Here is a 25,792-nt window from a genome sequence, read left to right on the forward strand (position 1 = left end):
CTTCCCCTGAGAGGCAACAGTGAGAGGGAGGCAACAATGGCCCTTAAATAATTAAGGTTTCTGGCTAGTTACTCTCCATCTCCATGGAAGATTAAACTGGAGAAGGTCAACCTCAAGTGCAGTGATTGAGTGCATCAGGCATGATGAGCTTATTAATAGTAAGCTTCCTTACGTAGCTAAGCCAAGGACTGGATGAAAATCTGAGTTATTCTTCTGAAAAGGCTGGGCACTGGCTTTTGTTAGGGTTTTCTGACTTTTATAATCACTGGATTCTCAGAGGTCATGGTCTGTTCGTTCATTCATTCATTCATCAAGTCTGCACAGAAGGGATATTTCTCAGGTTTGGCAAACCTTCCCTTGGTCAGAAAACTTCCCTGGGCCTGTCAGGTGTGTTGTGTGGCTGGGAGGGAGGGAGGCTGAGACACACTAGGAAGGGTCACATGTTGACTGGCACCCACTCAGAGCACCTTTTGTATGTGAAGAATGACTTTCAGCTGCATCAATTGTGGAAACAATTGTGCATGATCCCAGAGCAGTTCCTGTGTAGATCCTGCATTCACATCCACCCTTCTCTTCTGCACCTTCTTCTCAAGCTGCAGAGCATAGAATTGTAATGATTCATTTGCAGGAGAAAACAATAACCTCAAAACCCATCTGCTTTTTCAGGAGGCACCTCCCAAGAGACAGATGCACCCTCGTTCTCTTTCGGTTGCTTTTTTCAGCAATATGATAACGCCCTGGTGACCACACCACTGTCCTACCAATGGTCCTTCAGGCACTGTTTCCACAGGGAACCAAGACCAGGAGGCAGATGCAGCAGCTTACTGCATTGCTCAGGGGGGACCAAGAAACTTGTCCCCTGCCCAGCTGGTGCTGTACATCCCTTTTCTTTTAGAGCTCGTCTCAGGCACATGCTGGCCAGCCCTCCGTGGCTGCCTTCCTGCCTTCCCTATTGTGTTGCTGTGCTTCTTTCTTGATGCTGATGTTTCTCACCCTTGCAGCTAGTCTGGTTCTGCTGTTCTTCCTGCCAGCCCAACCCCTGTTACCTGCTGCTGAGAGACAATGTCTCAGGGCTCCTGGGAGCGGGGTTGGGAGGCCTCACCAAAACATGAGCTAGGCATGCAAGATCCTGTTGGTAGGCAAGATTCTGTCCATTTTCAGTAGGGTTTGGGTGACAGCATAAACAGGAAATTAGGTTTTGTTTTATTCAATTCTTTGTTCAGTTATTTGTTCATTCATTCATTCAACACAAGCTGTGCATGCACGAAGTAGGATGAATACGGAGGGCTGGGTGCACTAGCATCCAGGCATGGCCCAGTGTCTGGGTGTGATGGATGAGCTGCAACTTCCAGCCCCACTGAAGTGTGTTCACTTTCTATTTTTCTTAGGAAACTCCAGCCCCTGTATGTTGTTTGTTTTAATAAATGTAATTAAACATCTAAGTTAGTTGCAAAACTGCTTAGACTCCACCATTTGGAGGAAGTTAAATGTCAAGTTTTATTTACACACCAATTATTTATTGAGCACTCCTGAGCCCATGGCATAGTGCTGGATCTTGGGGAGAAGTCCTGTCCTTAGAGGACCCCAGTCTGGGGTTCATGGAGGGATACTTCTGTGAATGAGATGATGGCTCCTGGGCACCTCCCCAGGAGCAGGAGAGGGCTGTCTGCATTTCAGGTCTATTGATCTATGGTCCTGCAATGTCAGCAGTCAGATGAGGCTAACCCATTTCATTGTGGCAAAACAGATTTTACTTATAAATGTTAAACCAAGAACAGGAACAATGATCAGCAGAACTAAGGTCTTTATTTTAATAATGATTGATTCTTTTCTAAGATGTGATTCCTGATAAAATCCAGTGTTTAATTTTATATTTCATTATGCTTCATTGAACCTTTTATTACTAACAACTCACTATTTAAAATGCATATTTCAATCATGAGAAACAATTTACTAGACTTGAAAGAAAATCAGCCTTTTTAAAAAGGAAGAACGCTCCCTCCTGATTCCTGTGAATTTCTCCATCCAGATTTTCCAAACAGCCCCTGGATCTTTTTTTATTTTCAATTTTGGTAAAATCCATGTAACATAACATAATAAACCATCTTAACTATTTTTACATGTACAGCTCAGTGGTATCAGCACATCACCATCAAGCTCTTTTCATCTTCCCCGAGGATATATTTTACCTATTACAGTCAAGACATGGCACTAGGTGCTTTCCATGGGTTTTATGTGTTAATTCTTACCATAATCGGGGGACTTCCTGGTGGCGCAGAGGTTAAAGTCAGTGCTATCAAGCTATCATCAGTCACTGCAGCACAAGTTTGATCCCCGGCAAGGGAGCTTCCCACATGGCACAGCAGAACTCTCCTGACTCACGAGCTGCTCCCCTCAGCAGTGTATTTCAGTAGATCTGCCTGTTCTGCTCCCCACTCTCTCTGGTGAATCCTCTCACCCCCTGCACCTCTGGCCTACATCGCAGGCCTTGTATGCATAAATAAATCTTTTCAAAAAAAAAACTCACCATAATCTTATAAGGACAGGTTACATACACTGTTTTTACTGATGAGAAAGTAGACTGAAGGGGTTAAATAACTTACAAAATCTGCACCAGTGGATGCTGCAATGAGCATTTGAACCCAGCATCTTCCAAAGCCAAGCTTCTTTTCTCTTGCTCCACAGTGATTTTCAGTTCAAAATTGTGATTCTGGCAGCTTGCCTCCTGCCCGTCACCGCTGTCAGCACCGATCAGAGCACTGTTCACGCTTTCTTCGAATACTAGGCATGTTTCTTTTTTGCTCAGAGTTTCCTAATCAGTAAATATGAATGTCAGCACACAACTGTCCTTTCTGCTTGAAGAGAATTTGGAAGTATATCACTAAAATGAGACAACTGTATATCCCTCTATTTAGAATATTCTCTCCCTCTAAAATGTCATTGTTAATTTTTATAACTCTAACTGGAGGGGTGACTCTCCCCACTATTACAGATAGATCCTTCCTGCCCATTACTGATGGCACTTGTGTCTTTCTTTTATGAAAACACACAGACATATGACATAAATTTTCTTCTTAATCATCATTGGCTGGAGGACATAGTGGAAATGTTAATACTTGAGAAAGTCCAGTAAGGTCCCAATACTGGGACCACTAGACTTGCTAATATACAGGTGCCTTCATTTTGGGAGAAGCAAGTTGCATAAAATGATGCAAATGTTAGCAATCTTTTTATTCTTGGAAGAAACAGTGCGCTAGAGATATGGTTGGGAATCAGCAGTAAAGCATCCTCGGCTCTTTTCCCCTTTATGAGACTGTGATGCTATATTAAGGCATATATATATTAAGGCACTCAGATAGCGACACCAAACATATGGTAGAAGAGAGAAAGAAACATGTTCTTTCTCTAGTTTGACATGCAAATAAGAGGGAAAACATGGCAAAGGCACAAGCTGGCTTCTACTCTTGGAGAGCAGAGAAAGGCCACCCTAATACCCCAACCTAGTAACCTCATAGTGCCCCCTTCTCACCGCCCCACTGTTATTCCTCTTCTCAGACTCCCTATGGAGGCAGTAGCTTGGTGGTGGGGATTCCGGAGGCCCTGAGAGGCAGGGGTCTTAGGGAAGGGATGACAGTGTTGTCGGGTTCACTCCTTCCTCCTCTGTTTCCATCTTCCCCCAAACCCCCACCATGTTTATCTCTCTTCCCTACCAATTCCACACTCACTCACTCATGCACCTCTCTCATTGATTGACTGGAAGTACAATGATTGACTAGAGATTGGGGAAGTATAAGCATCTGGCTGATTTTTCAGGTTTGTTTCATGCACAGAGTGAAAGCTTTCATCCTGTGAAGTCCTCTGGCCCATTTTTAATGACTCTACTTTGCCATCTGAATAAAGTCCAGACTCCTGAACTGTTTGTTCTGCATGATAGAGCCTTTGTTCTTGCTTTTGTCCCTCCACATCTACCCAGCTTGCCCCCTCCCCACCCTAGCCTTTTATAATCCCACCATCACAACAATCTGCTGTTAGCAGAGGCAGTGCTCTGTCTTCAACCTCAAACTACTCACAAAAGCTCTTTCTTTGCCTGGAGGACTCCATTTACCTCATCCCTCACCCCACCCTACTTTACTTGCCCCTTGTCTGCCTTATTCATTCTTACCAGGAGGTCTTCTCTGAGACCCTAAAACTGACCAGCCTCCCCTCCTGCACATTTAACACACATTGGCGGAAAAGCCTATTTACTGGAGCCTCCACAGACAACCTGATGTCCGCAGAGCTCAACAAATGCCTGCTGAGCGTGTACTCCCGGCACTTGCTGTGACCCTTTGCTGCCTGTACATCCTTTTGTGTCACTTCTGTAAACATGGAGAGTGGGAGGGAGATGGGTGAAATTCTGTCATGGTAGAAGGAGCATCCTCAAAGACCCCCTTCTCTGGTCACTGTTGATTGTTCTTCCCTCCTCTCCTTCCCTTCAGTGTTTCCTGCAGTCAGGAAGGCTCTCATTGTCTGCTGTGCTTCTTCACCCAGTCTTGACCATCCTCTTCATGAGGGCAGGGATCTCACACCTTCTGGTTCTTCTTAAGCTCAAAACACAGTTATTCCTGGACATACAGACTGTTCATTGTCTATTTTCTGGATGTATAAATCAATTAAGTAACAGTGATAGAGTGGACGTTCAGCACCAGAAAGAGAAAGACTTCTATTTTTTGCCTCAAAAATATGGCTTTTCAGGAGCCATGATGGCAACTGGAAAAGGCTACAAGGCTGCAGCTCACCCCCATCCGAGCAAGACCTCTGAGGAGTCTTGGTCTTCATTTTCTCTAGGCCACACTCATGTAAAAACTCATTTAAAGGGAGATCTAATGTTTATTTACCTGATAATTAACATTTGTTTTTTAGTGTCCATTTGTTTTTAGTTTACTATTTGTTTAGTCACATCAGTTTGCATGCTATTATTTCCATTACCAGATCTGCTAAGCCCTTAGGTAATTCTCATTACAATGCTCCCTGGAAAAGGATTATTATTTAACAATCAGATGGCTGGTGGATATGCATTCTTTACTTGGAGATTTTTTCTGTGCCTTGGTGTTCAATTGGAGACTTCTATGCACCTAAATTTTACATGAAAACTCCTTGGTAGAGCCTCTGGAATCATTGGTGACTTCTGATGGCACTAGCTCCTCAAACTCTGTGCCTTTAATGAGAGAAGAAAAATCCTATAATATGCTGCTCTGTGAAACTCCCCTTTTGGATGATAGAAACCGACAGATGTCCTTATTATTATTCTGCAGAACAGCTCCTTCCCTTTACCAAGAACAAACCATATTCCTAGACCCAGAAATTTCCACTCCTAGAAAACTCTTTTCATTTGCTTTGCCAGTGAGGATGTTTCTCCTGATTTCGGGTTTTGTTTGCTGTCAGCTTGCCTTCACCCCTTCACCTTCTGTTAGGCAAGATTCTGTGTAAATTACAGATTTTGCCAGCAGGGGTGGTGGGGAGTAAAAGGATTTGAATACTGGCTCCTCTGTATTTGGATTCCATGAGCTTCTCTTTTTCAAGTCCTTTCACTGTAGAAATGGAGATTGTTCTTCTGCCTCATAGGTGAACCCTCTATAAATCAGACCAGAGTTTCTCACATAGTAGGTGCTCATGAAAGGCATATTGTAATGATGGCTTTGTGCTCATTTGGGGAACCTAGTTATTCGCAAGTTTCCTGAACAAATCAGCTACAAAATTTAAGAAGAAAGTGGCACTTTCTATTCTCAGTGGAAACTGAAGATATAAGAAATGGACAAACAGATGAAATTCTTCTCTCATGAGATAGAAAGACAGAATCAAGCCTTTTGCATCTCCCTGTAATGGATGCAGTGGGGAAGGGGAGGGGATTTAGCCCAGTACTTGGACATTCTCAGAATATTCCTGGCTGAAGGTCGCCTGTGTGCCATGTCATGTGGCCCTGCATTGGCGTGTGTGTTCTAGCTCAGTCCTGACTCAGCTGTGTGGGACCTTGGTCACTTATTCAGTATGGAGTGGCAGGAAAAAGGTTGAGAATCTCTGCTCTGAGCTGTATTCTAGGTAAATTCTTTTCTTCAAATTGATTTTAAATATAAATGTATCCATCAAAATAGATAACTTCTGGCTTAAAATTATGGTTTTGATAAATTTCTCTGACTAAAAAAGATAAGGAAAGAGTTAATAATAGAAACAATAAAACCTATGATTGTAAGACATAAGTCAATCCTAGACAGATTCTAAACCATACCATGGAAGAGGTGGGTTTTGAACACCTTGGGAAAAGGAAGCAGGGATCACTTTGAACCAGCATTGAATATTCAGTGGAGTTTTGACATGGATGAAATCTCATATGCTCCAAGATGCCATACCTGTCATATTGCTGAGTAGTCATTTACTGATCTAGTGATGGACTGCACTATGATTTCTTGAGGCCAAGGCCAACAGACAGTCTGGCACCTGCAGACCTGGTACATGATAAGTGCTTAGCAAATGATTACTGAATAAATTGATAAATATTCTTGTAGATAAGCTGAAAAAGGGTAAGGTAGGTAATATCACACTTAAATGGATAGTGTTGCCATACCCAAAGGCTGTTGACTGGGGGGATCAGTTTAAACCTGAAAGGGAACTTCTGGGGATTTCCCCCAAGGCTAGTTCAGAACATATTCTTTCCAATATTGAAAAAAGAAAATAGCTTGGATGAAGACGTGGAAGGCATGCTTATTAAATTTACATACGGCCAGAAGCTAGATCCAAAAATAATTCTACCAATAACAAGTGAGCTAATAAATTAATTAAATTTACCCCAACACTGGTTTCTTTTATTTCCATGCTTTTAATTTAATTTTACCACCCACTCTCTTTAATTTATTTTCCAGTTTCTAGTTATGATTGGATCTTGACAATATAGAACAGTGCTCTTATAGCCATTTCCAATGAGTGTAGGGGAATATTCTGTGAAGGGTACTTAAGAGTTTTTCTTAGTATATTTGCGGTAAAATATATAAAAAAGAGATGAATCAAAAGGAGTCTGGAAAAGTAAATCACATAATTTTTTTCACCAATGCCAGTAAAAACTAGGGACAATTTATTTATTCTCCTGGCCAAGCTCTATATTCCTTTCATGCTAATCTGTGTGAGCTAGATTTTTTTAGGGGTGTAAAAGTCTCTATTGGGCCTCTTACTCTTTTGCCCCTTCTACTAGAGCTCCCTGAGTAAAACAAACAGTTACCTCTTTGGATTTCCCAAGAAAAATAAGAATCTTTTTTCATTAGAGTGAGTCAAAAAATAAATAGAAACCAGCCCTGAGGATTGTGTGCCAAATGACTAAACCTTTGACACCAAAATTTAGTTTCTTTCATGTTTGTGACCAATAAGATAACTCAACATCTTAATGTCCCTTCAAATTTGAGATTTCCTTATACAAAGCAGTTGTCCCATTTACTGGAAACTTCCATGACCTTTCTCCTCAGAACTTGGCTTGTCTTCATTTTCCCTCCCGCCCGAGTGCTTTGTTTCCTTCCTTCACCTTTTTCTCAAGGGAGTTTCCTGCCAAGCTCAGGGTTCCTGGCTCTTCTGAGCCATCTGGGCCTTGGAGCTTCCCCTGCATTTTCAGTTACCTCAAATGAGGAGGCTTCCCTCTGATTCTGAAGAATCAAAGATTCGCTCCAGGTCTTTTGTACTAAAGATTCACTCCAGGTCTTTTGTACAAAATTATACATTTCCTTCACCAGTGGTGTGAGCCCTGATCCATATCTTGTATAATTCCACAGAGAAAATGACTTTCTACATTATTTTTTCATAAACCATTACAAGTTAATATTAATTTCATGCTAATATTCCTGTAAGGCTGCATTCAATGGATCACTTCTTAATCTCTGAAGAAGGTGGAATTATGTGTCAAATGGCTCACATAGAAATTTCATATGTCAGGATTAGATTTCTAATAAGCAGAGATGCAAATGGGATTGTTTGAAGGTTAGATAATTTGCACAAGGGCCTTAAATCCTCCTGGAAAGCTGTCATTTCTTCACATCTGACCTTTACCTGTGTCTCAGATCCCTCAGAATCACTCCAGAGTTTGTATCCTCTTCTGTCTTCCCTGTTCTTTACATATTTTCAAGTGGCTGAACATTTTCACAAAGAACATGCGGGGCAGTTAACATTCTCCCACACTTTCTGTTTGACAGGACCAACCATTTCTCCCCTGCTATTTTTAGTCAGGATTAATAAAAATGACACATTCATTATTGAGCTAACGCTATTATTTTAAAATGTATTTTTAAAGCTAGACATGAAATATACCTCTATTCTGTTTTCATTTATGAAACAACATAGAAGTATGTGGATTTCGTCACTTGTTGGGCCATCTATAGCAATCATTTGATTGTAGGATGCCTTTGATTGTAAGTAAGAAAAAACAAAGCTTAAATTGGGGTAAGTTAATGTGTTTAAAAGGCATATATATGTTAAGGGCGTAAGTTGGCTTATGTTTCATCCTCCAGAGATGGAGCAGGCTTACATTTGGTTTAAGGAAATGAAACAATATTGAGCTCAATACTATGGTTTCTGCCTTTCCCTTTGCTCTGCCACCATGGCTTTATCCTGTCAAGTCAGTTTCTTCTGTGATTACAAGATGGCTGCCAACAACTTCTAGAACAACTGTTGCTTCTTTGTCCAAGGCCTAAGCCAGATGTCCTAGTCTTATTGCCAACGGTAGAGTTAACATTCCCCAAAGTCAAAGTTGTGTGTGAGTGATGTGGATCAAGTGAAAATCAAGAACTTATCAAAGGGGGCCTCCCCTGGTGGCACAGCGGTTGAGCGCTGGGCTGCAAAGCTGCCCACAGCCTCTGCAGTGCCGGTTCGATCCCTGGCCGCCAGCGAGGGTCCCACATGGCGCGACAGACCTCTCCTGCTGTGCCCGCTGCTCCCCTCAGCAGTGTACTTCGTCAGTCTGGCTGTTCTGTTCCCCGCTCTGGCTCTGGTGGATTCTCTCACCCACCCCCCACGCTTCTGACTGTACCCAGTGCTTGTATAAATAAATAAATAAATCTTTAAAAAAAAAAAAAAAAAAAAAAAAAAGAACTTATCAAAGGAAGCGGGTGCATGGCCAGTGGGAGAGACCTGTTATCCAATACACCATTTTAGTTTCTAAAAATAACTTACTAGAAGTTCATCTAAAAAAGACTACATTGTAAATATTCTTGAGGAAATGTTTACCTTAATTTGTCCCTGTTCATCATGTGGCTATCTAAAATTATTTTCATACTACTTGAAGAATGTCTGTAATTTCTCACACATGTGTGCCTAGTTTTTGAAAAGTAATTGAAAGATTGTAACTAGCTTCTGTTCAGTATCTTCCACTAAACAGAAAATTAATTACTATGAAAAAAATTATTTACTGGTTTTTAAAAAATTCTCTTCATTAGTTTTATCCAGAAACTAGATAAAAAATTGAGTTTTAATGTGGGAGGTGATTTTTGAAGGAAAGCATTTTTATAATTGGTTTTCAGATGTTTTTTGAGGATGTTAGGATGGAAATTTCCTAAGAATCAGTGAGAATTTTCAATATTCTTTCTTTCTTTATAGTTTTTTTTTTCAATTTTAATTTTTATTTTTGTGTAGAAGAACTGGGGTATAGGCCAGAGGTGCAGGGGGTGAGAGGATTCACCAGAGACAGAGTGGGGAACAGAACAGGAAGATTTACTGAAATGCACTGTTGAGGGGGAAGCAGCGGGCAAGACAGGAGAGGTCTGCTGCACCATATGTGGCTTAGCTCCCTGGCTGGGGATTGAACTCAGGCCATAGTGGTGATAAGACTGAGACTTAAGGCAGTAAAACAGTAGGCCACCAGGGAGGCCCTAATATTCTTTTGTTGAAATAGTTTGTAACTTCTCCCTGTCTGATTTGTATAGTTTTAAAGAATTCTTTCTGACCAATTTACAGATAAAGTAGAAATCTGAAAGAAATCTTATTATAGAACTAATATTATTATTATATTAGAGAAATAGTAAAATTTCACTTTCTCTGGAAAAATTAACTTATCTTAAATAATTATGGAGAAATACATTTATACTTTTTTTTACTTCCTTTATTTTTTTTAATTTTTTAATAAATTTTATTTTTACATTCCCCATACAATTGCAACCCCCTTATTTTGACCCCAATCTCTCCCCTCCCCACCTCCTACCCCCCATAGAGTGTCTCTGGTTCATAGTTGTTTGTTGATTTTGATTTTCACTTTTTTATAGTTATTCTTTTTCCTGGTCCCTTATTTAGGTTTTCTAGATTCCAGCTATGAGTGAGACCATCCGGTATTTTTCTTTTTCTTTTTGGCTTATTTTGCTGAGCATGATCCTTTCCAGCGCCATCCATGTTGCTGCAAATTGCATGTGTTTATCTTTTTTGAATGCTGAGTAATATTCCATGGTGTATATGTACCACATCTTCTTGATCCAGTCATCTATTTTTGGGCATTTGGGTTGTTTCCAAAGCTTTTAGCTATTGTAAACAGTGCTGCTATAAACATAGGGGTGCAGGTGCTCTTTGGAATTGATGTTTCTGTGTCCTTCGGGTAAATACCTAGGAGTGGAATTGCTGAATCATATGGAAGCTCTATGTTTAGTAAGTCAAGAAATCTCCACACAGCTCTCCATAGTGGTTGGACCAGTTTGCACTCCCACCAGCAGTGCAGGAGAGTTCCTTTTTCTCCACATCCTCGCCAACATTTGTTGTTGCTAGTTTTTTTTTTTTTTTAAATGATTGTCTTTATTTATTTATACAAGCACTGGGTACAGTCAGAAGCGTGGGAGGGTGAGAGAATTCACCAGAGCCAGAGCAGGGAGCAGAGCAGGCAGAAGGACCGAAGTACACTGCTGAGGGGAGCAGCGGGAGGCAGGAGAGGTCTGCGCGCCTTGTGGGACCCTCGCCTGGCAGCCGGGGATCGAACTGTCGCTGCAGAGGCTGCAGGCAGCTTCGCAACCCAGCGCTCAACCGCTGCGCCACCGGGGAGGCCCCTTAATATGTGCCATTCTCACTGGTGTAAGATGGTATCTCATAGTAGTTTTGATTTGCATTTCCCTGATTACAAGTGTACGTCTATACTTTTAAAGGTAATTAGTCTAGTAGAAAGGAGTGAGCTTGAGAATGAGAGAGTTGTGGGTTTGAATTCAGGCAAAGGTAGCCTTGGGACATTCACTGATTTTATAATAGCCCCCCAACTAGCATTTTCAGTTATTCCAATAAAGTTGAAATGAGATTTGATCGCCCCAGTGTCCCCCACTAGAAGCTCTTGGTAAATGATATTACAAAAAATATGGAATTGAATGAGAAAATATCCAAATCTAATGGAATTGTAGGAAATTATTCTGTTACCTTAAGACTTTAGAAATTCCCTATCCTATGTTACATTGGATTCTTTTACTTTAGAAACACATAGCAGTTTCCTTTAAAATTTTCAGTCTGCCTAGGCTTAATACAAAACCTATCACTATAAAAATGTCTACACATATTTACATATATGTACATCACATATTTATATATATGAACATATGGGGGGGGGAAATAGGCAGAGTTTCATTAAGGAGAGTCTGGCCTCCACAGCTGTTCTGAACTTGGGCAAAAGGAGCTGCTGGGTCACCAGACTGCCTTCTGGCCTGAGCCAGCAGTGCCCTTCTCATGGGGTGAGGTGTCTGCAGGGTCAAGGCTACAGGGCCAAGGACATGTTCCCACCCAGTGCACATATAAGCTCTTCTCTGTGACACCAGAAACCCTCCCCAAGCTACCATCTTGAGGGGAAATTAAGAATTCAAAATCCAATCCTCATATGAGGTGGAACATATTATACTTGAGAGTTTTTTAATTTATTACTTCATCTATACCAAAGCTGTTTCTTTATAGAATAGGAACATTATAAGGAAGTATATTCTGTCATCATAACCAGCTGAGAGTTTGTGGGTCCTCACCCAATTTCCCCATCTGTAAAGGGTGCGCTTGCTAGAACATCGGTTCTCCAATTTGACTAATCATCAGAGTTAATGGGAACTTCAAAATATCATCGTGATCCCCAGATTCCATGAGAAATCCAGGCAAGAGCTTTAAATCTTACCTGGGGGTCTGCATGATTGGTTGGTTTCACCACCACACCACTACATGGACTCCAGTATTATTCAGTATTACTCTGATCTCAGCTTCTAGGATTCTTTCCCAATAAATCTGGAGACGCGGAGCTAAGTATTCATCCGGAACATTTGTCTATTGGTATCTTAAGATCTGGCCTTTGCCAGGCTTGAACATGTACTCATACAGAGAGGCAGCCATGACATCTGCTGCCTTGACTTTCATTCTGTGTTATTATTAGGCACCAAGTTTGAGTGACAGCTAAGATAAGAAGAAAAGAGAGCAGAAAGATATGTCTTTGTAAAGAAAGAGAAGCCTAACTTTTCTGTGCGTGCTGTGTGCTGGCAGCCCGTGAAACTTGAGGTGGGTTTCTGCGTTTTCAGAAATTCCATCAAGTAGTTGACACTTTCTCTTCATAGTGTTTGTGGTGGATGAAAGGGAAAAAGCCTTTCCAATATTTTTTAGCTTTCTATTTATTTTCAGTATTCTATTTTTTAGTTTTCTAGTTATTTCAATAGTTTTCTGAAGATAAAAAAATATTCAGTGAACAATATTTTAATTCTGGAGACATAGGAACGCCAAGGAGCAAAATGCCCAATAGTGCTAGATACTGTTTTCTTTCTCACCATCTCCTTTTCCTTCAGAGGAAAAAAATACTGTTGCAAAGAATCATGAACTTGACATTTTGTAGGACTCCAATCTTTCCATTACTACCTACTCATAGTTCCTGTGTTAGCCTCAATCCCCAAGGAAAGCTAGACATTTACACTATGGTCAAATTGACTTTTTCTCCATGTTCATGATGAAAGAGAAAAGTGCATAAGAACTTTCCACCAGGGAAATTAAAAGTGGAGTGAAGTGAAATTTCATATTTAAACTTACACCCTCCGTAAGAGAGAGAGGGTGAGGACTTGAAACATGGTTTATATGGAACTACTTCGTTTCACTCAATTTAAATATCTCTGCAAAGCACTGCATTTACTTTTCTTAGAGCTTGCCTCACATGCACACTGCCTCTTAGTTCCCTTAGCATAAACATGCACATTGTTGGACTTGACAGTAAAGTCTTTTGTAATATTCCTTGATCTACCCTCAGATATATGTCTCCTACGATCCCATCCTCCTGACTGACCTTACCTCTGTGTCTTTGTAAATGCTATTCCCTTTCTCTGACCTGCTCTTTTCCTTGCCTTTCTATGCCTGGCAAACTTGTCAGCACCCAGAGCACATGTCACCTCCCAGGGGGAGTAAGACAATGGAGCAGTCTGTGCTTCCAAGGCCAGTGGCCAGTCCCTAGAAACACTTTGGTCTTGCTGAGTCATGTTTGCATTCACCTTTGTCCTCCCACACTGGCCGGAATCCTCTTGGTTTCAAGGACTGTGTCTTTTTCATCTTTATGTCTCTACTGTGTAGCTTCCTGCTTGATACTTGTAGATTCTCTCTCGATGCTTGGTGAGTCTAGGTCTGTGAGTTTTATGCAAGCTCTCTGCAAATAATGTGCCATGATGGTTTTCCAAGGGCTCTTGTATGCAGTGAACTTTGAGAATGGTTGTGCTGTCCCTTCCTCCCCCATAGCCCCTCCTCCTCTGTCTGCAGTGCCGTTGCTGGCATTCTAGTGCAGCGTCCCATCGGCTCTGACCGACTGTCTTATTATGCAATTTCTAGGTGTTTATTCATCATCAAACACATTAGACCTCTTGTGCTAGTCCACCACCCAACCCCACCCTCATATCCCTAAGTAAAAACAGATTAAAAAAAAAATGAACGAGGAAAAACCACCAGATGGTTCATCTAACTCCACACCCTTACTGCAAGATCCTAGAACTGCCAGTCTTCATTCCCAGATTAGTTGCTTCCCGCTAAGGTTCCCAAAATTAACCTGCGTCCATACCCACAGGGGCTGTACTTGCCTTCTGATTTTGCATCTTGAGACAAGGAAATAATTCTGACTCAGTCTTATGCCTGCTTTTCAGGATGCACCTCCAGACTTAATCTTATTCTTTGTTTCTTTACTCCTCCAGTGTTCTTGGCATCTTTTCTCCGAGTTAAATCATTCTGCCAGGTTTCTGCCTACAGAGTACGTTACACAGTGCTGATTGCACCCCCAGCCTCTGGTGAAATAGTAGCTGCAAGGCTGTGCACCCAGCAACTATGAGACCAAACTGTATAATGTATCTATGTGTTGTTTGTGCATGCACACATGTGCATGCATATAGGTAACACAAATCCACGTGTATATGAGTTATGTGTGTAAGCATGCATGCATATATGTGCACCGTGCTTTGTGTTCATGTATGCACATGTATGTCTACATGGTATATGTGTGTGCTTATATGGCCACCCTTGTGTGTGTACACATGTGGCACATGTGTCTATGTGTATGTACATAACCCCATTTCATCCCCCCATCTTTGTTGTTACATTATTGAATCCGTCCTGATTTTAACATAGGTTAAAAAAAAACCCACAAATCTAAAGAGCCATAGATTCAGGAGGAAGCAGCATATTAGCATCCTTAAGAATAACATTCTTAGGATAGATCTTCCCTTTGTATCTGAAAATAATATTAATTATTATCTTCTCTAGGTGGAGTAGGGACAAAGCCTTTTTATTCACTATATTATTCATTGCACTCATTTCATTTTTCCCTCCTTTTTTTCTTTTGCTTTTCCCTTTTTGAAGTGGCAGAATCCCTTTTAAAAATCTTATGTAGAACCCCTATACATAAGCAGGTAAGAAATGTAGATTTTTATCAGAATGAGTTTATAAATCCAATTCTATAACTTTTATTTGTGACAAGTCCTATCAGTGGGAATACAAGTGAACAGTTGGTGGTCTCCACTGTGTTCACTTTGGCATCTATTGTACTTAGCCTGTGAAGGTTGTATTTATTGAGAACCTGGAAGACTTGGGGAAAACCAGGTTCATTAAAAGTGACCTCCTAAAGTCTAGCCATTGGACTAACAGGCTCTGATGTTTGCAGAAAAAAATCTCTATGCCGTGCTCTGGAAAAGTCAGAGTTGCCTAAAATGCACTCAGCAACCACATATGACCTCGATCTGGCCTGGCCCTCCCTGTCTTTGGCTGGGAGACTGTGGCACCACCTGGACACATCAGCTGCTCTGTCTGAGCACAAGAGCATGGTGACTGCTCCCTCCCCTCCCAACTGCGCTGGTGTAATTGTCAGGGACAATGTAGGTGGCTGGATTTCTTCCATCCTCTCATCCCACGTGGCACAATTGCTTTCCTAATTACTTTTTAAACTCTGAAAGAGAAAACTGGGTGAATAACAACTAGTTTATTAGCCACAACCTATTAGTAGTATCATTTCTGAGAATTTGTATATAGTCCTGGAGCTCACTCAGGAAGTCTCTAAAGAATTGCAATCTCTTGGCTATGATAATCTTTTGTTAGCAGGAGATAATAAAACTATAAGCTCAGAACTGCCTCAGCATTTAGCACCCATCTACCATAAATCTGTGCTTTGGAGAGATGACGCATTTAACACACACCCCCTTTAGAAAAATCATCCAGAAAGCAAAACATGCTGTTCTTTCTAATCAGGACTTCAATTTCCGTTATGAAGGATCTCTTGCTTTCTCAAGAAACACTACAGAACTGCCCCTATTACACACAATCATAGAAATTATCTCTGTGTTTTTAAAATACACACAGCCAACCAACCACACATCCCTACATGAGTTCCCAACATGTTAGTGCTTGAAAAAAATGCTTTCTTCTATCTCAGTGCACCTGATTTTCTGAAGCCTGGGCCTGACCAGAATGGATTCTGTGACAGCATTAATTACTGATGTGCAAAAGCTAAAGAACATTTGATTATGCATCATCGTCTCTCAATGTGGGCACTTTCCAAGAACAACGCAGGTTCATTCCTCCTAACACTGAAAATCAGCTGATATTAGAGATTCAAAGCAGACTTCCTTCCTCTGTTTTGCTTACACTTTTCACCCCATCTTTTATTTTTTCAATTTGCCTTCACTTCTAAATAAATGTCACAAGATCTGAGTAGATTCCAGGAGTCACCCAGGATCATGCTTTCTTGGCCCAGGTTTCATGATCTAGAAGCAGCAATCCCTTGCCTCTTCTTTCCTTACAGCATCCCAGGCCTCAGCATCAGTGGGGCCTGCCAGCATTGTGCACCTGAGCCTGCCATCCAGGGTACCTACTGACTTGGCATAGTCCTGGGTTTGAGTGGTGACATACAGGACGCTCACTGTAGGTATCATCAAAGAGAAAGCACAGAGTTTTTGTAGCAGGAAGGAAAGGGGAGAAGATCCCGGTGCATTGTTTTAACCCTTTCATTTACACTCACAACAGTGCAGGTGTTCAAGGCTAGAAGTCTCTAAGATGCTTACTGAATTCAAGACCATTGTCTTCTGTCTGGGAGCACAGAGCGTATGATGAAGCTGGGGGAGGCAGCCAGCAGTTGGCACCTGGTTATATCTTATCATATAAGAATGGCTTCTGAGTTCATACTGCAGTTATCTCCTTTGGACCTAGAACAAAGTTTCTGAGATTTCAGCTGTTTCCATGCCATTGGATGCAGTACTTATGTATCAGTAGAGTGGGCAAATTAAAGTTATAAGACTTCACTTCTGTATTGAGATGGGTGACTACCTTGATATTCTCCTAGACTCCAGACATTTATTTTCAGGTTTAAAACATCCAGAGGAATATGTATTACCCTCTGATAAAAAGTTACCAAAATATCCAGAGAAGGAAATGACATTTTCTTTAATGTGCTAGAGTTTTGAATAATTATTAAGTGTTTTGAATAATTATTAGAAGAAAATGTTAGAGTTAACTAGTTGAAGTATGTTAATTTTGCATACTCTTCCCAAGAGGACTACTAATGTGTCAATCATGAAGATTCGAGCATTTATCCCCAGGACACCTTGCATCTTACCTTTATATCAGAGATCTTTTGCAGTAAATGTATTCATCCAGGATAAATTCAAAATGGACACCAAAACTGTGGCATTATCAACTTGCAAGTACTGAAAAATGAGTTTTTCCTTGGTATCTAAGGTTTTCAGTGACTCAGTAACTTAACAGTGGTTCTTAAACATTGTGTTTGAATCACTTGGCAGCCTTTTTTTAAATTCCCAGTGCCTAGGCTGCATCCCAGACAATGAAATTATACTCTCCAGGGGTGGACCCTGGAGTCAGTGTATGCTGATCCTCCCCAGGTAATTGGGGAGATAACGACCAGTCCATTGTGAGACCTAATGTTCAGGAGAGGGAAAGAAAGATACAAGGTAAAATCTTATAACCCTTCTTGATTCAGGTATCCAGCTTCTGAGTGTCTTTAGTCTGTAAGACCTTAGGAAGTTCATGATTAATCAGTCATTCATTTATTCATTCTTCCACAACATTCATTGAATGTTAGTATGTGCCAAGCACTGGGTTTTCACACTGATTATACTAAACACAATCAGGTCTCAGCTGGACCTTTTGGAGCTATTTAGACATGAACAAATCTCCTGAGCTATGGTCCTGGGCATTGTAGATGTTGGCGACAGGAGAAGGAAAAGAAGGTCTTTACCACATAAAATGGCTTCCTTGCTCAAGAAATTCTATTCCATGTCTAACTTACAAATTAACCCATGAAGAAGAAGCTGTTGGAACATGAGCTGTAATCCAGGCTTCTGTGTAACAATAACCCAGAGAACACCAAACACTGACTTAAAATCAAGCTTTGTGGACCCACAGCTACCTTAGTAGCTTTTATTTTTTTCATTATCGTTTTAGATTCAGCAATTTTGAGAGTTGGAAAGGATCTCAGAGAGTATGCTGTCTGACTGATTAATTTCTGAATGAGGAAAGTGAGTCCCTAAAAGGTGATATGACCAATCTATAGTCACCTAGAGACAGAGCCAGCCTAGTTGGAGCCGCTGCATGGCACCCTTGTGTAGAAGTTCTTTCTCTGCTCCTTACATGCAAATGCCTGCGAAGCCCCCAGCTGAGCAACAGAATTTTTATTGTTGTTTATTTTTAAGGATTCAAAGCAAAGCTCACTTCACAATGAGAGAGTATCCCATGTGGTACTTCATTCTTTAAAAAAACAACAAAATTGTCTGGCATACTTAAGATGTAGTTCACTTAGATAACAGTTTTTGCTCATTAGTCAACCATTGGTTGCAGCTCCATCTGCTGGTACAATGAGAGATGATTTGAAGCTTTAGATTTCGAATTCTTGTTATTTCTGGAGTGGCCTATATTCTTAATAGGTAAGCTATCTCTCTGTATATGGAACGTGATGCATATGTGTATACTTACATTTCACTTCTATGCCTGTATGCATGTGTATGTGTATGCATAATGAGATCACATATCTTACTGTTTGCTTAACAAATGAAAAAATCAAGTCAAAGTATTTAATGCCTTGTCTAAAATATTGTGATTAAGTGTGTCAGAACTGAGACTCAAACTAATCTGATTTCTTGAGCATTTCAACTAATCAGTATGTACTTCTTTGTGTCCAGCATTATGGGTTTATTTTTGTGAACCAGATGTTAATGGCTTTGATCAAGAGCTTTTATAAAAGTGTTCTTTGCAAAGGTTTGGAAATACAACAGTCTAGTAAACTTCCTCTACTTGAATTCCATATGAGAATCAAGCCATTAAACCTGAAGGCATTTGTTGTTTATACTTAATTAGCTCTCTCTCCTATGCAACTTCTCTGCTTGGGAGAATTGAGTAAATAGTCGCTCAAATAATTTTTCTTTGTTCTGTGGTTCAGATGAAGAACCCTGGTTCAGAAAATCTGAAAGATGGAAATTCCCTCTGGTCCTAGCACACTTTCTCACGTAACTAGGGGTAATTTTATATGTATCCTTATAGACTTCTCTGTATTTAAATTATTTAAATATACACATATGTACAAACAGATATTTGATGTAAAATGCAGTGTGTACAACAACAAGGTGACAAAAGAACTGGGGTGACCAGAGGAGAGGAATGAGTCTGTAAGATGTAAGGAAGAGCAGAGAACTCTCGCGGAGGTAGAATAGAATGAGCCTCACGATAAATAGTTTAGTAAAAAGATCAAGAGGGATGAACACACCTATTTGGCCAAAGAAGACACGTGAGAGCTGCCCAGGTTCATTGGTTTTGCTGTGGGCTAATAGGATGAGATGGATGGGCAGATAAATATTAAACAACATGGGACCTTGTAAATCATGCCAAGTTGTTTGGATTTTATTCTGGACTACAGGGAGCCATTGATGGACTCAACCCAAATAGTTTGAGCCACTCTATATAGTAAAATAATCATGTATGAGATAGCATGGAGAATGTTATCTCAAAACAGAGGGAGATAGAACAAAACAGAGGGAGATAGGGAGGACATTTAAGTGGTTATAAACTGGGAATGATCATCTATAAAATAGAAATAATAATACCTAATTTATAGAGTTGTGGAAATGAAATGAGATAGCATCTGTGAATGTGTCTGTTAAGCTATAAAAAGGAAAGATATTAATTTTTAATACCATCTGACAAATATTTCATCTCTATCATTTTCTTTTATGACGAATGATAGTATCCTGATTTTCTCAGTATGATTTCCTGTACTGCTTATAATGAAAGAGAAAAATCTGACTCAGGAAAGGAAGAAATAATGTTTTTTAAAAAGCCTGTACAATTTATTTAGATAAATAGGAGACAAGTCATAAGAATATTCTTTTTTTTAATATTTATTTATTTATACAAGAACTAGGGTAGAGTCAGGTGCTGGAGGGTGAGAGAATTCACCAGAGAGCGGGGAGCAGAACAGGCAGACGGACCGAATCGAGCCCGCAGCTACAGAGGCTGCAGACAGCTTCACAGTGCTGTGCTAAACCTGCTGCGCCACCGGGGAGGCCCAAGTCATAAGAATATTCTAATATTTTTGTAGCTCTTTGTCCTGCCAGAACAACCATAGCAATTGTGTGTGTGTGAATAAAATGTAAACTTTCTGGGCAGTTAAGATAAAAGAGACCATGGTATGTGGTCAAAGATATAGTCCCTTATGGTCTTTGCCTAAGAGGGACTTGCATCAGCCTTTCAAATATGACTGGACTCTTAACTGGACGTGCCAGCGAGAGGAGGACAGAAAGCTGTTTGGTTCATTGGTGTAACTTCCACCTCGGATGCCTGCAGAGAGATCTGTTCTCCACTCTCCTTGCTCCTCTGCACTGATAATCGCCTTATCTCTCCTGTTTGACCTTACTGATTCTATTCCTTCTATCTCTTGTCTTCCAGTGACCTCTTTAATCTGACTAGATAAGTCACTATTTCCAAAGAATGGCAACACAAAGGAAAAGTGTTTCCTTGTCTTTCCCTTTTGTGATAATTCTCATCATTTCTTCCACAAGCTTTACAACCTCCAGATCAATGAACCATGATAGGATTAAAAAAAAAAGCAAAGAAATGCTGAGCTTTCTTTTCTATCTTCACCTCTTGTGTTTTTCTAACTTTATTTTACATGGAGTTCAAAATTTGTAGGTCTTTGAACTATGGAGAATTAGGCTGGAGGGAGAATTGATGTTGCTATCATTTCCTTGAAGCGTGTATATTCAGTGAATGCCTGTCCTTTGGGTGCTGATGTCCCCACCACTGCCGCCCCCCGCCCCCCCACCCCACCCCCACCCCCCACCCCCCGCCCCAGCTAGGGGACTTTGGACTGGAGGATACTTGTACATTTGGTGCGCTTTTTTTTTTTTCAATGAATTAACTTTACAGTGTTAAATGGATCTTTCTGGGATTTTCTTTCTTGGCTGTCAGTTACTCCGCAGACAGGAGTCTGCATCAGTGATTATATGTTGTTTCACATTCATCTTTTCTCTCTCTGCTGGGGCCCTCTTCCTTCTAAATCCCCTCTAATGTATGTTTTGGGGGAGATAGAGACTTTAGATAGCCCTATATTACCTTATGTATTTAGATTTTATCAGTTGTGATTACTTTGGCCTTAGTAAATTATAAGTGATTGAGGTTCTTTTTATCATCTAAAGTTCCTTTTAGTGATATTATTCTTTTGAATTATACACATTTTAGAGAACTTTGCTGTTTGGGGATGCACATTCCTAGGGCATGGAGGTTCTCTTGGACCTTTCCACATTTTGGAAAGACTGACTACTGACCTACAGGGATTTAGCTGTGTAAGCTGTACAAGGTTAATAGAACCTTGATTCCCATTTGTTCATAGCTAACATCTGCCTCTTTCCTCTGTCCATTTTATGCTTCCATTTGATGACATTGATGGATCTGGCTGATGACAGTCTCTTTCTAATTATAATTTCTGGACTTCACACTACTCCTTCTGCTTCTGAATATCTGTTCCTCTAGTTCACTTTGACTTACTGGGATTTCATCTTATCTTGAGAGCTTCTGCTAGGTCTTAGGATAGTTTAACAAATCTCTACACTCCCAGAATTGGGTATTATATTGTTAGTTAGGTGGTTTAATGCCATGATTTTAGGGATTATAATTTTATATAAATAACTGAATTTACATGGGCTCTTTGATACATTCTTTATAACTTAGTTAACGTGAATTTGTAGCATAAGTACTTGAAGATGAATTGTAGCATAAGTGCTTGAAGATGAATAGTTAACATGAATTTGTAGCATAAGTGCTTGAAGATGAATTTGGACATTAGAATCTCAGCAATTCTAATTACTAACCATATGGTCATGTACTATTTACTCAACCACTTGGTGTCTTGGTTTTACTTTGTTAAATATTAGAAGAACGATAATCAGTTTCATAGGATTGTTGTATTAAATAAAATAACTAAAAATCCTCATATATCCTCAATACACAATTAACATCCCATAATTGGTATTTGTAATACAGCTATGTAAGTAGGGCCTAAAGAAAGGTAGAAAGTTTATTCACCAGTAGATGTAGATGTCGATCCCAGGGGACTGATGAAATTACACTTACTGCAAGAGTCACAGTTGAAATATTTGAAAAAGCAATAGGAGAGATGTTGGCAACTTCTCCAAACATAAAGAGGTAGAATATGAGATGTATAGGCTGGGAGGTTTGACTTCAATGCACAACAAAATTCTGGAACCATAATTTAAGCAGATGGTTTTTGATCATTTAGTAAAGACTGTCGTGGTTGCTAGGAGCCACCATGGGTTTACTAAGAACAAATCTTCCCAGCATCCCTTTTAAGTAGTATTATGTGGTATGTAAAATTGAGGATGTCATTTCAATGAGTAAAGGAATTGTCTCCTTATGGATAGGATAGAACTTCTGGGTTTGTAACTTGACAGGAAGTGAAGCCAGCTGATTAATGTCAAGGTTCACTTGCTGGGTGTTTGCCCAAGTGGATCTTGAAAAACCATCGACTGCTGATTTAAGACTGTCCGTTTAAGACTTTAACTAGGAATTTGGATGAAGATGTATGGATTGGATGTGTGCAGATCAAATATGCAGATGGCCCAAAGTTGGGAGGGATAATAAATACAGTGAATAAGAGAATCAAAATTTAGACTATTTCTGATCATTGGAAGCATTGCATGTTACCCAGAAAGATTGAATTTAATGAAGCTAGCAGTGACATTACATCTTACATTCATAAGATCACACCTGAGTAAGGAAGATCTTGTTTGGTAGAAGTTCAGGTAAAAAATGATTTATCCTAAGCTTAGTATGTTTCCTTTCATTCATTCATTCAACAAATATGTATTGAAAGTACTGTCTGCCATGTGCTTTTCTTATCATTGGGGAGACAGCAGTGAACAAAATAGTTTAAAATCCCTCTCTTCATGGAGCTACCTTCTTTATATGCCAAAACTTGTACAATTGCTTAAAACACACGAATGTATTGTCAGACTATTTTTGTTTTTATTTTTTTAAAGATTTATTTATTTATGCATACAAGAGCTGGGGTACAGGCCAGAGATGTGGGGGGTAAGAGGACTCACCAGAGACAGAGTGGGGAGCAGAACAGGCAGACTGACTGAAATACACTGCTGAGGGGAGCGGCAGGCAAGACAGGAGAGGTCTGCTGCACCATGTGGGTTTCTCCCTGGCCGGCTGGGGATCAAACTTGTGCTGCGGAGGCTGTGGATTGCTTCATAGTGCGGTGCTTAACCCCTTGGGCCACCAGGGAGACCCTGGACTATTTTTAAAGGTATAGTACTCAGCTTATGGTAGCTGGTAGCACTGCTCTATTATTTAATGCCCTATTTTTGATGCTATATTTTACACTGGGATGATTACTTCATTTTTCTGGTTACCATAATCTGGACAAATAGAAATGACAATAATGTGATGAGAGGAACACAAACTATGTTGGAGGGCTGATTGGTCATGGGAAGACTGAGTAGAAATATTATATCCCTCAAACATTTTCAGAGTTTGAGAAGAGGGTGTACTTATGTTCTCTGTTATTTCCAGGGATCACTACTAGTTCCAAGGAGGTTGATTTTGGTTAGGTATAAAAACACTCTGTGTGGGGTGTGATCTGCCCACTTGTGTGAGGTCCACAAGGGCTGGGAGGTGCTCTTGTGAGATCATGTGCTGTGTACGTGCATGTAGGTGCCCAGGGATGTGTGGATGGATATTCCTGTGGCATTTTGTGAGGGAATCCTAGGTACCTAAGTACTGTTGACATGTCAGTTCAGTTTTTGTGTACCTTAAGGAGTCTGAGAGTTAAAGCAGCCAAGAACAGAAGTTTCTTCTATCATGTGCTAAAATCTACAGGTTAATTAAAGCACTTTTCTTAAGGTACTATTAAGAGACCACTTTAAAATTTCTATGAAATTTTTGAAGTTCTTCTATTCAAACACAACCTGTTACAACTCCACTACCACCATTTTCTTGAGGACTTTGCTATAATCTGGACCCATACGGGGCTTTGCTTTCTCTGGCCTTAGTACAGTTCTATGAAATTTAGCATTTAATTCTCCCCTAAATTCTACATGCTTTTCTCTAGGTGACAAGCTTTTCTGAGGGCAAAACCATATCCCTCCCCCCTCAGGCACATAACAGAAACCCCATTTCTCTTGCTTAATTCATTAGTCAAGAGGCATAGTGTGTAGAAGTATCATTCTAGCCACTGAAAACTCATGTAAGACTCGGCAGGTTAAATACACTTTAATTTCTCTATCCCTTACATCCAAAAATGAGATTATACTCTGAATTTATTGGCATCACCTCCTTGGCTGGGCAGGCGCTTTGCACGTAGTTGACTCTTTGTATATAATTGGGCCTGGATTTATGGCTATCCTCCAAAGCTCAAACAGCCTTCTTGGCCCAACCTCCAAAGAGATTTAGGACTGCAGGTACAAATCCCTAAGCCCAGTTTGGAGGCTCATTGACTGTGATTCATGTAACTAAAGTAACCAGATTTAGCACATGAAAATGCAAGGTGCTTAGTAACATGTGAATTTCAGAAAAACAACATTGCAATATTTGGGATACTTACGGTAAAATGTATTCCTTAGTTAACCATAAATAAATGATACTGGATGCTCTGCATTTTATCTGGCAATCCTATATATAAACTAAATTCCTGTCATTTTCCAATAAGTCTAAACCCTTAACTCCTAAATTAACTTCACTGGAAAAAATTTGTGCCTGTGTGATTAATTCCACGGGCAAAATTTTAAAAATTAATAAGAGGAAAAATCCATACACAGTATAATTTTTGTGGTCATATTCTTCTAGGTATTCAGTCAATAATGTTAATTCCACAAACATCTTGGATCCTGGCAGTGACAATATTAATCTCTTTTTCCTCACTGGCATAGTTTATTTGGTTCTTATAATATAATGCTGATATTATTTTGCTCAGGTGCCACAGTAACCACTGCTAACAAATAATTAGGCTTTATACATTGGAATCAGGTGAAAGTGAATCTAGTATAATCTATAGTTTCAGCTCCTGCAAATGATCTGTATTAAATAATAAGAGCTATAACAATCAGACAGAAGTTTTGCCACTTTTCTTTTAGTCTCTTCTTTCATCTGCTCAAAGGAAGACAATATTCTGATTTGTTCTACTTTATAAATTTCTTTTTAAAAGGAAGACATCTCACACTTAGGAAAGTTACCTCCATCGTATGTAACTAAATAATGCCTCCTGCTGTTAGGGGTAGTTCATTCATTCATTCATTCAGCAAACTTTTATCAAGCCGTCAATGTTAGGTATGAAGAGGGAAACAAAATGAGCAAGACGTAGTCCCTGCTTTCAAGGGTGCACAACAATCTGCTCATTAAATGTTTGCTTTTAATGATTCATCAGTCTTTTCAATCAAAGGCTTGCAGTAAGAGTTAACTAACTCAGAGTTACAGAATGATTCTTCTCTCCAACGCTTGAGATTAAATATCAAGCCTTACATTCTGAAAAGATGCTACTCTTAGTGGGTAGTTCTGGGATCTAGAATTCGCCTGTTTCCTTCTCGTTGGTGTGTATAGGACTTTGCAGCTCAGTGTGGTCCCTAGACCGGCAGCATCAGCATCAGCGTCTACTGGGACCTTGTTAGAAACAGGGCCCTGCCCTGGACAAAAAGAATCAGTGCAGTGTCCCCCTCCCCAAGTGTTTAGGGGCACCCTGAAGTCTGAGAAGCACAGGTCTAAAGCAGAATTTCTTCTGTTATGCTTTGTGCACAGCAATGCCTTCGGCCCTCCCCCCAGG

The 25,792-nt window shown here is 40.1% G+C and overlaps 1 protein-coding gene across 3 annotated transcripts in view; it reads left to right on the forward strand.

The window, feature by feature from the left end:
• CAMK1D (calcium/calmodulin dependent protein kinase ID) overlaps window positions 1-25,792 on the forward strand; it is a 363,622-nt gene that overhangs the window by 209,572 nt on the left and 128,258 nt on the right. The window lies entirely within an intron of this gene.

Source organism: Talpa occidentalis, unplaced genomic scaffold (genome assembly GCF_014898055.3).
Source record: "Talpa occidentalis isolate TD23 unplaced genomic scaffold, MPIMG_talOcc4v2.1 talOcc4.14, whole genome shotgun sequence".
Taxonomy (NCBI): domain Eukaryota; kingdom Metazoa; phylum Chordata; class Mammalia; order Eulipotyphla; family Talpidae; genus Talpa; species Talpa occidentalis.